Source organism: Acyrthosiphon pisum, chromosome X (assembly GCF_005508785.2).
Source record: "Acyrthosiphon pisum isolate AL4f chromosome X, pea_aphid_22Mar2018_4r6ur, whole genome shotgun sequence".
Lineage (NCBI taxonomy): Eukaryota > Metazoa > Arthropoda > Insecta > Hemiptera > Aphididae > Acyrthosiphon > Acyrthosiphon pisum.
Genome location: NC_042493.1, coordinates 124,427,303 through 124,432,367, shown reverse-complemented (window position 1 = coordinate 124,432,367; position 5,065 = coordinate 124,427,303).

Sequence of the window (5,065 nt, the reverse complement as noted above, 5' to 3'; positions counted from 1 at the left end):
TTTTAACACATTATAATAAAAAGTCTATTTTTCTTGGCTTATTTGCCAAATCGTCCACCACTTCCTCCGCTGTTAGTGGCACATCTCCATGGATTGCCAACATTGTGAATCCATTAAGACGGGTCTAAAATAATTTAACAGAAACACAACACTTATACATTTTATTAAACATCATGTTTGTAAATAAAAGTCAATACCTCAGTCATTGTACAACGTAAATTGCTTTTAAGTCTTTTAAGACAAGAAAAAGTCCTCTCTGGCGTTGCTGTAGATACTAAACCAGTTCGTCAAACTCTTTAGTAACAACTTTTAGCTTTCGATATATTGTTTAACACGATTTGAAAGAAATGGAAATACCACGTTTTGGATTGAAACCACAAAATGTTTACTGTTACTTGATAAATTAAATTATACAAGTGGTGAATTCATTATTAATTCGTTAATTATTTATTTGTAAAATATTCTGTAGATTACACGAATTATTACTATTTTAGGTCTCAACAATTTTTTCGACGGGCATATATTACCGAAATTGCTCGCAAAATAAATATATTTTTAAGCTGTAAATAGCTTTGGCCATCCAACGGGCATGGTGAATGGCACCGGGTTTCTTAAAATGGATACCATTAGGAAGTATGCCACCTAGAAAAATAACCGTCAACTCTAAAAGCTCTTGGTAATCATCCCTTGGGTGATTTTCCTCTAGCCGATCTATAGAAAATTTAATAATATCATCACACACGTCATTTACAGAACCCATTACAATACATTTTTCAATTCCAGAATTAAACATTTTAGTATCCATTGTTACCCAGGCTAGTTGGAATCTTTTAAAAATAGCCACATCTGGACCCGATGTTCCACTTAATTTGAGATCGAAAACACTTTTTAATACTATTTCATATATATATATGATGGTGGCATGGTAGGTAACGATTTCACGTTCTAATAATTGTCCTAGTAAAACACAAGCTCCATTTAAACGTCCCGTATTTAATGCAGTAATATCAAAACAAAAATTTACTGCCAACTATTTGACTTAAACTATATCCAATTAAAAAAGTATATTTTGATTCATATAAGCTTCTTCTGGTAACCATTTTAAAACCGTTAAAATAAAACGTCTAATTATATCGTACGACCTATTACAAATATTAAACTAAACTGTGAAAACTATACCTACAACATCGGATGTTGTTGCATGTCAACTGAAAGCTATAGAAAAATAACAAATTACTATCTGAATTGACAAACTATTAAATCTGATAATGAGTCAAAGGTATAATGTACGATATTGTACAAACTACAAAGTACCTTAATACCCACGTAATGAGTCTATAATAATTTCTTGTATCGTAGAATACAACGTGTAGTATTATCTACAAATTATATTATATAGTAGGTACAATTATATAGTATATACAATGTACATAGGTTTATATTAATTTAAATCACATTATATGGTATAGAACACATTTTCTTTATTACCTACTGTGACAAACAATTATAACAATTTATTTTTATTTTTAATTCAAATAATTTTAAATTGAATATTTAAAAAAAGATATGAATATGAAACTGTTGTAATAATAATAATATATAATTAACGTATGTACAATTTTTTTTGTAAAATTATTATTTCTAGAGTTATGATTAATTATATTAAAAAAACTAACGATTTCGAACATTTTTCTATTTTTAAAACTTTAGAGCTTTTGTGGCACGTGTTAAACTTTATCAATTTATCTTAAATTTTTTTCTTATGCTTTTTTTAAGTATTGGAACCGATTGGAACCGATTTGAGGGGGGTAACTTGAACATTTTGCAATTTTTTTTTCCATACCAGAGGATCACCTTACGCCCCCCCCCCCCCAACTGTAACCACCATGTCTTATTAACGCCCGTACTTTGTTGAGCGATTAACGAGCGAACACGCGCTTTATAATATTTTTATCACCCACCCCCATCCACCGAGTTTATGTATTCATCGAATTTCACGACACTGCCCCGCGAAAAAATGTCAAACGCGTAATGCGTCCGTTCGGATGATGTACAATATTATTATTATTATATTCTATTGTACACACGATATTATTTAGGCGGATGGCACTCGGTCTTTGTATAGTCACCTGACAAGCATCAAATTCGTAGTGGGTACACGACGTCCCGTTGTCGTGCCGACCAAACAGTGTAATATAATATTGTAATAACGTCAACCGCAGCACTCATATTCCATTAATATCGACGGTTACAAACGAAAATACTAACTGATTTCGTCTCCGAACAGTGCAGGGTACCGTATTTTTACACACCAACAAATTTTACCGCGAATAATAATCATATTAAATTTTAATTATTTTTTTGTTTTTTTATCGACCATACAGCGTTCAAAGTACATATTTTTCGTTTTCTTATGATTGAGCCCACACCGCATTGTCTGGTAAAACATCCTGGCAACCACCAGGGAAGATACGAGGGCGCACTTCACCACGAACCCTGTGAACGATGGATATGGCCGTTCCTGAATCAGTGGAGTTGTCTTGACCGCGACGATGTCACCTGTACCCTGTACCATCGGGTGATTTGGCGGGTACGTAGGTACTGTTTTTAAATTCTGAAACCGTGCAATTCGCGCAGGACGTAGTGTTCAATTTTCAATCCAGCAGTTGTATTGAATTTTGCTTCGGCACGTGCATCACCACCCGCGCAGCCGCGTAATATTATGTCGAGATGTCTAACGTTATTATCTGTCCGTCAGAGTGGTTACGGGAGTGAAATCATTTATGGCCGCGTTATTTTATTTTAATGTTCACTCACCCAAGTTGTACTTCAACCGTGAAACATCCCTTATTTATAACGACACATTTATCGGATCGATGAAAGATAGAAATCGTTTATGCGACGGACAATATTCTTATCGAACCGATTGCATATTTTAACAAATGTCTTTATATTATATAGTTATAAATGTATAATATATTTAACCTAAATAATAATGTTTAAAAATGTGTACCTACTTGTATTATAGTTAAATAATTTTAATATAATTTTAAAATTAGGTATACCTACTATTAAACATAATATAAGAAATCCATAATTTAAATAAATTTATCACGGTAATAAATCCGCATTCAATTTGCTGTAAAAAAATTTGTAATTTTACTTCAGTATAAATGATGTGTGTATAACATAGTATAACCGCTTTCCTAAATTAATTCATTTTTCCTATTTTTTTATATTGTATGAGTTATTTCCACAAACTGTTTTTTATGAGTAGTCATTAGTTATAACAAATTAAATGAAATCTAGTTAACACATGACCTTAGAGACCTTACACAAGTAAGAACTATTAATAATTGATAAAAACGTTTTATTTAACATTTAGATTGTAGACATAATATGTACCTGTTAACTCTAAGTAAATTTTAATATAATTTAATATTCACGGTCGTTTAATTTATAATTAAATAATTAATATTCAACTAACATACCAATCGTACAAAAATTAATTATGTTAAGAAAAAACAGTAAAAAAATATTGTTTATAGCGAGAAATTAAGATAAATCGTTATCGAAAATAGCATGTTGTTTCTCAAAAGTACAAATAACTTATACAGTGAACAGCGTAATATTATTATAATAGTTGTATGTCTATGACTTTTTTTTTTAATCGATAGGTGATAAGAATAAAATAATAAAACAAGGTAAGTGGATGTCGCTCTGCTGTACAGTAGGTTACAAGTGGGTCAATGTATTATGAATTGTGTTGAAATTGAATTCAATGATATAATATCATTGTATAAGAATAAAGATTCCGAGTGGAGACGGTCTGTCAGTCTGGATATTTTATATTGTTATTATTTATTATAGCCAGTAAGTTAAATTGATAATATTATAATATTCTTTTTTTATTCATTTCTATAGTGATAAACAAATCATTAGAAATTAAAATCCCATTTTTTGCGGTTTTTTGTAATTCGTCGGTGATTTATCCCGTGACATTAAATAATCATCGAGAAAATCGAAAAAATACCTGTCTAAAGTACCATCTTGATCAAATTTTCTAAAAGATAAGATACATACTATATGTTGAAATCGAAGAACTCCTTCTGGTAGAAATTATATGTTTAAAGTATATAAAAAAAAAAACACCGTTGGAAAACCAATACATTATTTCGCCCCGCTCAGCATCTAATACTGTTTTAAATAAATTTTTTTCCGTTGGTATGAAAAATAGCGCATAACGCGTCACTTTAAATTCATGTTTATATAGGACAATCTATTTGTTAGAAATAGTTCCACATTGGTGAAATTTGTATAGGTATTCATTATCATAGGTAAATGCACATATTTGTGTTTTAATATTTCATTTTTTTTTAGAATCTGAGTGGAACGATGAATGTATTGATTTTAGAATGATGTGTGTTTTTTTATTTTTTTTTTTATTTTTGTGTCTGTCATCACGTTTTAGGACAGTAAAAGTGCTTGGATTTTCTTCAACAGTACCTTTTCTGATAGGAAAGTGAATCTAGTTGGTACTTTGGGGGGTCAAAAGTAAAATTTTTCCAATAGTTTTCAAAAGCGCCGTGAAAAACAAAAGAAAAATTAAGGAAAAACGGGAATTTTTACGCAAAATCTGTTTTCGAGAAAATCGATTTTGGTTTTTGGTGTAACTTTAAAAAAAAAGACCGTAGATATATGAAATTTTGACTGAATGTTTATCTTAGCATTTTCTATACACCATAACATTTTCAAAATATTTTGATTTATTTTGAGCTCTTTATGGACATTTTCATTTTCCATTTTTTTTTAGTTTTTTTTCTAAAAATATCAATAAAATTTTATTTGTTGGATAAAAAAGCTTGAAAATTTAATAGAAGGCTTCTAGTATATTGTTTCAAAGGCAAATGAAAAATATTAAAAATCGTTAGTCACAGTTTTTTTTTATAAGCATTTAAAGTTCAAAAAATGACAAAATATGGGAAAAATCACGAAAATTTGGAAATTATTTCGAGTTAGAAATTCATAAAAATTTTTCTTTTTAAATCTAAGATATGAAAATGTA